The sequence below is a fragment of the Peromyscus maniculatus genome, chromosome 9 (genome assembly GCF_049852395.1).
Source record: "Peromyscus maniculatus bairdii isolate BWxNUB_F1_BW_parent chromosome 9, HU_Pman_BW_mat_3.1, whole genome shotgun sequence".
NCBI classification, from domain to species: Eukaryota; Metazoa; Chordata; class Mammalia; order Rodentia; family Cricetidae; genus Peromyscus; species Peromyscus maniculatus.
Window position 1 is genome coordinate 4,637,621 of NC_134860.1, and position 13,485 is coordinate 4,651,105.

Below are 13,485 nucleotides of genomic sequence, written 5' to 3' on the forward strand. Positions count from 1 at the left end.
CTAAATAACAAGGAAGACACTGCCCCAACTAGACATCTTTTGCCACCAAGTAAAATTTCCAGTATCAGGAATGGATTACATCTAGTTGATTCATTGGCCAAAGGGACCCTATGGAATCCCCAAACATCTCAGGTTATTGCTAAAGCTATTGGTTGCTCTACTGGCTAGTTTGTGTGTCAACTTGACAAGAGCTAGAGTCAACAGAGAGGAAAGAGCCTCGGTTGAGGAGGTGCCTTTATGAGATCCAGCTGTAAGGCATTTTCTCAATTAGTGATCAGTAGGGGGTTGGGAGCAGCCCATGGTGGGTGGTGCCATCCCTGGGCTGTTGGTCCTGGGTTCTATAAGAAGGTGGGTTGAGCAAGTCATAGGAAGCAAGCCTCCAGGTTCTTGCTCTGCCTGACTTCTTCCGATGATGGACTTGATCTGGAAGTGTAAGCCAAATAAACTCTTTTCTCAACTTGCTTTTTGGTCATGGTGTTTGTGGCAACAGAAATCCTAACTAAGACAGTTGCTCTCTACAAGTTGATGGTAAGGTCTATTGCTGAAGATAACACTTACATATCTCATTGAACACAGAGAAGTTGAGCTGGTGCATAAGTAGAGCCTTCACCCTTAATGACTACTTATTTACAGTACTGGAAGATATCTGCACAGTACCCGAGGAGAAAGGTAACTAGCCCAGCTCTAAACCCTGCGATCTACAGCAGTGACCTGCCTGCATGATGTGTTGGTGCAGTAGTGGCAAAAACATTGTGGAAGTAACCAGCTACTCCGTTTGGAACTAAAGCCCACTTTTCGAGATAGAACCCATGGCTGACACTGCTCAGGGGGCCAAGAACCTGAGACTGGATAAGTCTTGGGCCTAGGGGAAAACCAAATACTTTTCTACTAAAGAAACAGCAATAAAATGACTCCTAGTGCCAGTCTGCTATACCCATAGATAAGTGCCTCTCCCAGCCATCATGAGAGAAGCTTTCCTCTTGTAGTGTATGGGAACTAACACAGAGACCTACAGCTGGACAGTGTTCAGAAATCTAGAGATTTTGGAACACCCAGTCCTAAATGGGATGTCTTCATCAAACCTCTCCTCTCGGATCTATGTGGAAGAGGAGTCGGAAAGGTGTAAGAGCCAGAGAGGATGGATGACTCCAAAGAAATAGGGTCTTTGAGGCACAAGAGGACTATTGCACATAAGAATTCACAGACTGGCTGCATGCTTAGGGCCTGTGCAGGTACAAAGTCAGATGGATCCCAGTGCTGGAGAGAGAAGTAGACATGGGCTCCCATCGCTAATCAAGACACTATCTCCAACTGACATCCAAAGGAAAAAATTAGTTTTCTCCAATGGAGTCTCACTGGATATATTAACCACACTAAGGTTAGGCCCCAGGCCCAGCATTTGATGGCCCAAACAAAATGAACTCAATGATATTGGTAGACTTTTTCACATACGGCCTTGCTTATGTATTCTGTCTTACTGGTTTTTTGCTTGTATATCATGGCTTCCAGTTCTGTGTTTTTATGGGTGATTTGAGGGGGGGTATGCATGTGCACGTCTGCTTTTTTTTTTTTTTTTTTTTTTTGGTTTTTCGAGACCAGGTTTCTCTGTGTAGCTTTGTGCCTTTTCTGGATCTTGCTCTGTAGACCAGGCTGGCCTCAAACTCACGAAGTCACAAAGATCCGCCTGGCTCTCCCTTCCAAGTGCTGGGATTAAAGGCATGTGCCACCACCGCCCAGCCCTGCATTTGTCTTTTTAAAATTCTGATTTGTTTGTTTTTTAAAGAGAGAAAGAGCATGGAGGTTGGAGTGTGGGAGACAGGAGAAACCGTGATCAGAATATATTGTATAAAGTTTTTTTTTTCAATTAAAAAAAATGCAAAAATAAAATGCTTTCCTAAAAAGTGTTGTTTTTTTTTTTGGGGGGGGGGAGTTGCTAGAATGTAGCTTAATGATTGAGTTCTTACCTAGCATTCCTAAAGCCCTGGATTTGATACCTAGAACCAGATAAATGGAGCCTGGTGGTTTCTCTGTGTAGCTTTGGAGATGCCCTGGAACTTGCTCTGTAGCCCAGACTGGCCTTGAACTCATAGAGATCCGCCTGCCTCTGCCTCCTGAGTGCTGGGATTAAAGGCGTGCACCCACCACCGCCCGGCTAGGCTCCATCTCGTAAACATTTCACTAGTTCCCAGAAATGCCAAAGGCTAGGGACCAAGTCTTCAACTACATGGGCATTTGTGGAGGTGGACTTCAGGTCCTGGAGAGATGGCTCAGCAGGTAAGAGCATTTGCTGCTCTTTCAGAGGACCAAGTTTGCTTCCCAGCATCTGTATCAGGTGGCTCATGTAGCTTGACTTTTCCGCCTTGCCCACTGTCAGGACAAATCTCTGTCACCCGCCAGTCCCACAGCCGCTCAGACCCAACCAAATAAACACAGACACTTATATTGCTTGCAAACTGTATGGCCGTGGCAGGCCTCTTGCCAACTGTCCTTATCTTGCTAACTGTGCTTTTATCTTAAATTGATCCATTTCCATACATCTATACCTTGCCATGTGGCTGGTGGCTTACTGGCGTCTTCACATGCTGCTGGTCATGGCAGCGGCTGCAGTGTCTCTGGTCATGGCAGCGGCTGCAGCCTCTCTGGTCATGGCGGCGGCTGCAGCCTCTCTGGTCATGGCGGCGGCTGCAGCGTCTCTGGTCATGGCAGCGGCTGCAGCGTCTCTGGTCATGGCGGCGGCTGCAGCGTCTCTGGTCATGGCGGCGGCTGCAGCGTCTCTGGTCATGGCGGCGGCTGCAGCGTCTCCTTCTGCCTTTCTGTCCTTTTATATCTCCTCTCTGTTAGTCCCACCTATCTTTCCTGCCTAGCCACGGCCGATCAGGTTTTATTTATTAACCAATCAGAGCAACTTGACATACAGACCATCCCCCAGCACAGCCAAGTGCAGACCATCTCAAACACCTGCACTCAGGCCCATGGTCCTAATCATCCTCTATACGGACCTGCTGGGTAACGCCACAAAGAACCCAAGAAGGGCTCCCACAGGACATACAGAACATCCCACAGCACCTCCCCTTTTCTTTTTTTTAAAAAGGAAGGTTTTAACTTTTACACATCTTTAAAGTCAGCTTGGTATATTTGGGAATTTGGGCGTAGCTTCTCTTAACTACTTCCTGCTGGAGGGGGGCGCTGTATCTTATGGGGATGCAAAGAAAATTTTAGGATCATGGAGTAGTCCGTGAGACCGTATCGTCTGAGCCAGTTGCCTTGAAACGATTCTGGATGTTGGATCATCTGGGCCATGGTGTCATCGGAGACCTTTCAGGTGGTCTTGGCTGGTCAAACCTGATGTATCTTAATCTGGAACAAATCCATAGCCTCTGGATTTCTGTAGAGACAAAAGCAGAGTCTCCTTTCCAAAGTAACACATCCTTATATCCAAATTTTAAAGTCAAGATATCTTTAATATATACATATTGGTTTAACTCAACATCTTTTACGATCAAATGTTTTTCTGCAGTTAAAAATCCCAAAGACAATATAATCCAAACTCTCTGTGTGATATCCATTTTTACATGGCTTATTTTTTATATTACTTTTACTTTCTCTTTAATACCAACGTCACCGTTCCTGGAGAACTTACCGACGTCACCGCTCCGTGTGTTGAGTTCTGAATCCTCTTTACCACCACGCGAGGATTCTTCTCAGATCACACTTTATTGGAGCGCCTCTTGGTTAAGGGACTTTGTCTTTAGTATTTATTTATTTTTTTTTCATAACACCGGCCTTTATCCCTGTTCATTTGTCCTTTTTCTTTAGTCCCTTTTTTTTTTTCTTCCCTTTTTTTCTTTAGCCCTTTTTTTCTTTAGCCCCACGTTTGGGCGCCATATGTAGCTTGATTTTTTCCGCCTTGCCCACAGTCAGGACAAATCTCTGTCACCCGCCAGTCCCACAGCCGCTCAAACCCAACCAAATAAACACAGACACTTATATTGCTTGCAAACTGTATGGCCGTGGCAGGCCTCTTGCCAACTGTCCTTATCTTGCTAACTGTGCTTTTATCTTAAATTGATCCATTTCCATACATCTATACCTTGCCATGTGGCTGGTGGCTTACTGGCGTCTTCACATGCTGCTGGTCATGGCAGCGGCTGCAGTGTCTCTGGTCATGGCAGCGGCTGCAGCCTCTCTGGTCATGGCAGCGGCTGCAGCGTCTCTGGTCATGGCGGCGGCTGCAGCCTCTCTGGTCATTGCGGCGGCTGCAGCGTCTCTGGTCATTGCGGCGGCTGCAGCGTCTCCTTCTGCCTTTCTGTCCTTTTATATCTCCTCTCTGTTAGTCCCACCTATCTTTCCTGCCTAGCCACGGCCGATCAGGTTTTATTTATTAACCAATCAGAGCAACTTGACATACAGACCATCCCCCAGCACAGCCAAGTGCAGACCATCTCAAACACCTGCACTCAGGCCCATGGTCCTAATCATCCTCTATACGGACCTGCTGGGTAACGCCACAAAGAACCCAAGAAGGGCTCCCACAGAACATCCCACAGCAGGCTCACAAGGGTCTGTAACTCCAGCTCTGGGAGATTCAACCCCCTCTTACCTCTGTGGATGCCTGCATTCACATTCACATGCCCATGTGCAGACATACACACCTACACATAATTAAAAGTAAGAAAAATATTTTCAAAAGACTCAAACTACAGCAGTATTTGGTAATCCTTGGTAGTATATTTCTATTTTTTCCCCCAGTGTGGCACATTGGTAGCCCATAGCTGTAATGGACAGGTAATTCTAGGAGCATTAGTGCTTTTCCCTGTGAGAGTCCTTCTTGTTCTGTTTTCATTCTTCCATGGCCGCCTTTCTGACATTGATTTTGTGTTCTAACAAGTTTGTTTTGAACTCATGAAGGTAGACAAAAAGGATGTGACAAAGTTGGACTTGTAACCAAGGAAGTCTCAGCTGTGGTCAACACTTCAGTTTTATGGAATGTCTAGAAGTGTTGTGAGGAAAAGAAATGTGGATCTCAACAGTGTACTAGTTACTTTTCCTGTTGTCACCAAATACCCTAATAAAAACAGCATTCAGGACAAAGTGGTTTGTTTTGGTTCACGGTTTATAGGTATGGTCAGTCTTGGGAAGGTCATGGCAGCAGGAGGTTGAAGGAGCTGGTCACACTGCATACTGTCAGGAAGCAGAGCCTGAGGAGAGCTGGTGCTCAGCTCCCCTCCTTTTATACAGTTCAGAACCCCAGGAATGTTGTCACTCAGTGGGCAGGTTCTCCCACCTCAGTTAGCCTAATCAAGATAGCCCCTCGGATATGCTCAGAAGCTTGTTTTTTCAGTTGATTGAGGATTCATCAAGTTGACAGTTGAGATTAACCACCACCAGCAGCTGCTTAGGGTTACTCTAGTTCTTTGTACTGTGGGAGACTTTATAAACAACAGGGCAACCAGACAAGTTGTACTCTACAGTGTTTACACAACAAGTGGAGGAAAAATCCCAGTACTTTGATAGCATAGAGGCGTCTTTGATAGTATTTCAAGAGGACTAAGAACCAGACAGTTTGCTTTTGGATGCTACCTAAGGAATTTACAGGGGCACTTCTTTAATGACTCCTCTAGTTCTTCTACCAGCTGCTCTGGGTACACTAGGACTAGACCTTGTGAGTTTAGTACCTTGATCTAATACAGAAATTCATGTGACAAATGCTAAGTAGCTGTGTTGTGAAGCACTGGGCCCGGAGGTTTAAAGAGTGCAAAGTTGAGTAAGTTCTCTGCCCTTGAGAAGTTTGCAGTGCCAGGATAGGCTGCGACACACAAGAGGTTATGATTGAAGTGCTGTCAGGAAGGAACAGCATCTGCTCTGGAAGATGTTGACCGAGGTATGGTAGGTACCATCTTTGTAAGTGCTGTTTTGAGAGACACTTACTGTCAGAGTAAAGCCTAGAGAGTTAATTGGTCTGAGGACACTCAGACACTGAATTGTTAGTGTAGAAATTACTAATAGGCTTAAATATTGGAAGATTTTTATATTGTTTTGAGACAAGACTGGACTTCAGACTTGCTATGTAACCAGGGCTGACTTAGGGCTGACTTTAGAACTCCTGCTCTTCCTGTGCCCGCTTCCCAAGTGCTAGGATTATAGGGATACACAACTGTGCCAGGCAAAACATCTCAGGTTCTAATGAGCCTTTGTTTTTGTTTTGTTTTTTTGGTTTTTCGAGACAGGGTTTCTCTGTGTAGCTTTGGAGCCTGTCCTAGAACTTGCTCTGTAGACCAGGCTGGCCTCGAACTCATTGCTGAGGGAGAGTCATGTGGAGTGCTTAGATATTAGTCATTGGCTGTTTTGATTAATGTTCTGTGTATCTTTAAGAATTTTCCTTTTCTGGCATAATATATTTTTATTAATTTTTAAAACAAAGTTGATTGAAGTAGAATGGAAGAAAAAGAGCCAAAAAATTTAATTCCTGTCTGTTGCTGGAGAGTACTGGCAGGTAGCAAGTTTTCGAAGAGATGAAGTGCCCTTTATTAACAGTATACTACTTTGCTGTTTATACTTTCAAGGTACTTATTTTAAATGTAAACATTATCTTGGCAATGCGGTTTTCAGGTAGAGTTTATAGTGTTAATTAATATTTTGCTAGAAACTTAATTTTGCTTTTTTTGAGGCAGGGTTTCTCTGTGTAGCTTTGGAGTCTGTCCTGGAACTCACTTTGGAGACCAGGCTGGCCTCGAACTCACAGAGATCTGCCTGCCTCTGCCTCCCAAGTGCTGGGATTAAAGGAATGCACCACCACACCCGGCTATTTATTTATTTATATGTATGAGCAGGTGAGTGCATGAATGCCGTGGCCTACATATGGTGGATATGGAGGTTAGAAAACAGCTCATGGGAGTCAGCTCTTTCTTTCCACAATATGTAGGTCTTGGGATTCAAACTCAGGTTAGTGCCTTTATATAGGCCAAGCCATCTCACCAGCCAGGGGGGAAAACTTGATGCTTTCTGTGCTGGTTAATTTTTTGTCAACTTGACATAGCTTTGGTCACCTGGAAAGAAGGAGACTCAACTGAGAAAATGTATAGGACTGGCCTGTAGGCAAGTCTGAAGGACATTTACTTTTGATTAGTTACTTCTGTGAGAAGGTCTAGCTGTCAATGTTGGTGCTATCCCTGAGCAGGTAGTCCTGGATTGCATAAAAAGTTCTAGCTGAGGCACCAGGGAGATGGTTTAGCAGGTAAAGGTGCTTGTCACTAAACATGATCTGAGTTCTGTTCCCAGGACCCATATGTAGAAGAAAACTGGTTGTCACGGTTTGTCTTGACCTTCCAGTGCACGCCCTGGCATGTGCCCCCTTCCCCAATAAATAAATGTAAAATAAAAAAATCAAGTTGAGCAAGGCTTAGAGAATAAGACAGTAAGTACTGGTCTTCTATGACCTTTGCTTCACTTCCCACCTCCAGGTTTCTGGTGTGACTTCCTCAGTGATAGAGGTGTGACGGGAAAGTTATAAGTTGAAATAAACTCTTTCCTTCCCCAAGTTGGTTTTGGTTAGTGTTTTATCTCAGCAATTCAGAGGCAAGCTATGACTTTTTTTTTTCTTTTCTTTTTTAAAGCTCTGACTGGCCTGGAATGTGCTATGTAGAACAGGCTGGCTTTAAACTCATAGAGACCTGCCTGCCTCTGCCTCTGTAGTCGTGCTGAGATTCAAGGCACGTGTGTTAGAACCAAATTTTGGTCCTCTACAAGAGCAGCAAATGCTTTTAACCACTGATCATCTCTCCAGTTCCTTATTTATTGTGTATGTTTTTGCATGTGTATACATGTATGCCATGGTACCCATATGGAAGTCAGAGTGGACTTTGTACTTCCACGTGAGTCCCAGGATTGAACTTGAGTTACTAGGTTTGATAGCACTTATCCTTACCTATTCAGCCATCTCTCTAGCCTCATATAGAAATTTCTCTTGTTTGAATTCCAGGAAGATTCTGAGACCAGCTCTTGAATTTCTAAGGATCAGAATTTGCTCAGCATCCTCACTGTTAACCACTTTGGTTTCATCTGGCTGTTTGTTGTCTTCTGCTCTTGTCCAGTACCATCTGTTGCTGATACAGAAGGACTGCAGGAACAGGTGAGTTCCATCATGTTGCTCCTCCAGCCAAAACCTGCCTCCCTCCTCACTTTGTGGTTTCCCAGTTAGCTATTGTCACCACAGGATGTCTGCTATATCCAGCCTGCTTAGGGGACTCCTTCCTTAGGGCCTTTGCACATGTTTTGCCTTCTGCTGGAATGTTCTTCCTATAGAGGTGAATGTAATTAGATCCCTTGCTACCTTGGGGTCTTTTCCCAGAAATCATCTTAGATGACTAAAATTTCACCCTTTCCCAATATTTCATATTACTTATTTATCTTGTGTATTATTTTTTCCCTTGCTAGACTACATGTTTATTTATTTTTCTTTTCTTTTTTGTATTTTTGAGACAAGGTTTCTATGTATAGTCCTGGCTGTCTTGGAACCAACTCTGTAGACCAGGCTGGCCTTGAACTCACAGAGTCTTTGCCTCTGCCTCCTGAGCGCTTGCATTAAAAGTGTGCTCCACTACTCCCCAACTCTAGAATATATATATATATATATATATATACACATACATATACATATATATATATATATTTCTATAGGGCAAAGTTTGGTCTTTGTTGTTTTCCTGGTCTCTACCACCGCCTGGCCAAGATGTTTTAATAACCTAAGGTTTTTCATGACAGTAAGACTGTCTGCTCTGGGCAGCACCAATTTACTTCAAAAAAAAAAAAAAAAGGTGATGGACATCAGAGAACCTCCATATGGAGTTTGCTTTTATTGTGGCAAAGTTAGACACTGGGGCCAGGCAGCAGTGGTACACGCCTTTAATTCCAGCACTTGGGAGGCAGAGCCAGGTGGATCTCTGAGTTCGAGGCTAGCCTGGTCTACAGAGTGAGTGAGATCCAGGACTGGCACCAAAACTACATGGAGAAACCCTGTCTCAAAAAAAGAAAATATGTTCTTAGGAGAAATGGCTCAGTGGTTCAGAGCACTGGTGGTTCTTCCAGAGGACCCAGGTTCAATTCCAAGCCCCCATGTTGCCCTCTTCTGGTCTCCAAGAGCACCAGGCATGAACATGTATATCTACATGCATTCAGAGACTCATAGATGTAAAATAAAAAAATATAAAAAGAAATGAGTTAGCCACGGGGCAAGAAACTGCCCTTGACTCAGCTGCTGACAGTATGCTGTTCAAATTGGACAAACAGGACTCAAAAGAAGGGAACTGCCGAACTTTGCCAAGATAAGGTAGGACAGTCCTTCAAAAATTTTCTGCTTCACAGAAAAGTCTGTCAGATATTCTAGTCTGTAGGTCAACATTGCAGAGGAACTTTGGGTGACTGTCCAGGCAGCCAGCTGTCTCTGCCATTTCTATAGTTTTGGAAGTTGTTTGCTCTATACTTCCTGTTTACTCAGGTAATATTATATCCTTCTCAGGTCTTTGATGGGTTTAAGGACTAGATAGTTATAGTTACAATTTTCCTTGGTCCCAAATTCAGAAAAGAAACTTAAGAGATGTAAAGTTTATAAGGTTGAGACACATAAAAAGCTTAACTTATTTATCTAAGAAGATGTTTTTAGATCTAAAAAGATATTTTTAGGATGGTAATACAAGTTATGTTAGAAAATGTTCAATACAAAACTTTGTACTCATAAACATAGGATAGATAATGCAGTATTTTTTTTTAATTTGCCAGTACTAATGGACTGGACATTGTGAATGTATTTCTTACTTGATAATTATTCTTATTGTGTATGGTTTTACTGTGTTAGAGTTAAAACCTTCCCATTCTATTTATACAAAAAGGGGGGAAATGTTGTGGGATATTTGTACACTGTGAAGATGTATTGCTGTGATTGGTATAATAAAAAGGTAAATGGCCAATAGCTAGGCAGAAGAGATAGGCAGGACTTCCGAGCAGAGAGAGGAAGGGGAGATAATTGAGGCATGCCAGGGATACCAGTGAGACTCAGAAGCAGCAGGACATGCAGGAGGAGAGGTAACAGCCACGAGCCACATGGCAGGACATAGGTTAATAGAAATGGGTTAATTCAAGTTATAAGAACTAGTTAGGACAAGCCTAAGCTATCGGCCGATCTTTTATAATTACTAAGAAGTCTTCGTGTCATTATTTGGGAATGAGCTGGCAGCCCAAAGGAAAGTCTGACTATAAGGCAGGACCTTGAAAAAGAAACTTTGGGGCAACATGTTTTACTGATTTGCCTTCTCTGGCCTTTGAGCTGTCTTTCTTACATATCTGCCTAGATAGCAAAGTAAAATAGAGACCATGAAATATTATTCAGCCTTTAAAAGGAAAGAAATTTTGACATATGAATGTGTGTTAAGCATCAAAGTTATAGCATGAATAAACTTTGAGGACATTATGCTAAATGAAATGTCAGTCACAAATAAATAATCTATGACTTGGCAAATAATTGTATGTGTTATCTAAAGTAGTCCGTTTCAGACGGACAGAAGATAGGTGTGGTTTACCTGGAGCTAGAAGGGCAGAATGAGTTTACTATTTAATGGGTATGAATGGCTTTTCAATTTTACAAAACAAAAAGAGTTATAGCAATGGATGCTACACCTGGAACCTGACGGGAGCACTACTGATGGGTTAGAAGTGTCGATTGGAGGTCTGGTGCTCCAAGGAGAGCATCTGAAGGATGGATGTAAGGCTACATACCAACATACATTATGTAGCTGTGGTGGTCTAAATGAAAATGACCCCTATATACTCCTAGGGAGTGGCATTATTGGAGGTGACCTTGTTGGAGGATGTGTGTCAGTGAGCTCAAGCCAGGCCTAGTAGCTCACTCTTCCTACTGCCTGTGGATCCAGATGTAGAACTCTGAGCTAGCTCTCCAGCACTGTGTCTGCCTGCATGCCACCATGCTTCCTGCTGTGACAATAATAGATAAACCTCTGAATTGTTAGCCAGCCCCAAAATAAATGTTTTCCTTTATAAGAGTTGCTGTGGTCATGTTGTCTCATCACAGCAATAAAACCCTAACCAAGACAGTGTCATAACAGAACATATTTAATTTCCTATGTAGAAAAAGTTAGATATAGGACAGATTAAGCTGAGTGTGGACTGTAACACCAAATACTAGGATAGGGTAATATCTTAGATGGTGCCTGAAACATAAAGCCAAGGAATCATCTTAATTTAGCCCAGTCACTTCTGTGTGTTCTGTCTTGACCACAATGTTGAGCTAAGTCTCTAGAAATGGCACTTATCAGGAAACACGTCTTCACTGTGGTTATGATTTCAATGTGATTAAGTACTTATTACCTTGAGTTCAGTAAATCTGTGTTTAGGTTCAGTGATGTCCCAGATTACATGTTACCTCAGATATCAAACCAGCCTCTCTTTAGAGCATGGTTAGGGGCCTTCTGTCACAAGTCTGGGATGCTACAGGGTTGTGTGGTAGTTTTTATTTAATGCTCCCACCCCGTCATTGCTAGCTCTTCACTATTTCAGGACTTATTGCCAGGATTGAGTTCTCTTCTTTTGTCTTTTCTCTTTTCACTTTATGACTAAGGACACTAAAATCTAAATGTATTAATGTATTTGATTGCCAGCCACATGTATATCTGTTGTTCATGATTTATGACATGAATCTGTTTATTAACTAGCTTTTAAAAAATTGGTGACAGTAACCTTTTTTCTAGCTCTTTTTTTTTTTTTTGGTTTTTCGAGACAGGGTTTGTCCTGGAACTCACTCTGTAGCCCAGACTGGTCCCGAACTCACAAGAGATCCTCCTGGCTCTGCCTCCCGAGTGCTGGCATGCACCACCACCACCTGGCTTTCTAGCTCTTTTTTTTGTGAAATAAAATCTATCCTGGTCTCTTTAAAAGTACAGTTTAGTGAAATTAAACATATCCACATTGTTTTGTAACCATCCATTGCTATAACTCTTTTTGTTTTGTAAAATTGAAAAGCCATTCATACCCATTAAATAGTAAACTCATTCTGCCCTTCTAGCTCCAGGTAAACCACACCTATCTTCTGTCCGTCTGAAACGGACTACTTTAGATAACACATACAATTATTTGCCAAGTCATAGATTATTTATTTGTGACTGACATTTCATTTAGCATAATGTCCTCAAAGTTTATTCATGCTATAACTTTGATGCTTAACACACATTCATATGTCAAAATTTCTTTCCTTTTAAAGGCTGAATAATATTTCATGGTCTCTATTTTACTTTGCTAATTCATTTTGGATAACAATATTTTTCTTCTCTAAATAGAGGCAGAAAATAGTAGAATGATAGGAATTTGGGGCTTCTGGGCTCTTTGCCCTTTCCTTTTTCTCTAGATTAGTTAGGAATGGCCCACCAAATCTGTTTCTCCAGATAGATGAGGTTTGTTATTGATAGGTCAAGAAACTTCTTCCTCTAGATTCACTTAAAAAAGCTTGAGCTTGTAAGTTAGAGGCCAACCTGGGCAATATAGTGAGCTCTATCTGAGGAAAAAACTGGAGGAGAGTGGATGAGGCAGAGAGGTAGCCTGTTTATATATTTATAGATTTAGAGTTCTGCCTTAATTTACTTTCTTAGAAACCAAAAATCTAAGGGATTTTGATGTTTAAAAAATGTCTTTAAACTGGGCATGGTGGTGTATGTTTATCATACCAGAATTCTGGAGGCTGAGCAGAAGGATTGCAAGTTGGAGGCCAGCCTGGTGTACAAAGCAAGACCCTGTCTCAATAGAATACTGTAATATCTTGAGTGAGTGATTTATCATATTGAATTGCTGGGTAATTTATCATCAAGTGCCAGCTTCTGTCATCTTTCAGATGTGTTTTTTTTTTTCCCGAGACAGGGTTTCTCTGTGTAGCTTTGCGCCTTTCCTGGGACTCACTTGGTAGCCCAGGCTGGCCTCAAACTCACAGAGATCCGCCTGGCTCTGCCTCCCGAGTGCTGGGATTAAAGGCGTGCGCCACCACCGCCTGGCTCAGATGGGTTTTAATTTCTGTCCTTGGTGCTTCTTGTTCTTGTCTGGATACACTTTACTGTCTTTATAGACTTATTTGTAAGGATAAAATGGTTTTTTTAAAATTAGCTAGTCAGGACAGTTCCAGGACCACCGGGGATACACAGAGAAACCCTGTCTTGGAAAAACAAAACAAGCAAAAAGAAAAACAGACAAACAAACAAACAAACAAACAACAACAACAACGAAAACCTCTTGCTAGTAGCCATCCTCTGATTTTATATAAGAATTTAAAAATTACTTAAGCCAAATAAACTAAAAATAAACTCTTATATTACTTTGTTTACCATAGATCAGATCATTTCCATAGCAAAAACTACAGACCAAACCAAAACAAAAAACCCCAAACATTTGCAATAGCATTTAAAAAAATTATTACTATTGTGTATTATGACCTGT

The 13,485-nt window shown here is 42.3% G+C and overlaps 1 protein-coding gene across 8 annotated transcripts in view; it reads left to right on the forward strand.

Moving 5' to 3' along the window:
* The window catches only part of Sfmbt1 (Scm like with four mbt domains 1), a 126,198-nt gene that overhangs the window by 28,687 nt on the left and 84,026 nt on the right, over positions 1–13,485 (forward strand). For all 8 annotated transcript variants that reach the window (XM_016000092.3, XM_076544161.1, XM_076544158.1 and 5 more), the window contains exon 2: positions 7,979–8,128. The gene's annotated coding sequence lies outside the window, so the exon portion shown is untranslated. The remainder of the gene's footprint in view (positions 1–7,978; positions 8,129–13,485) is intronic.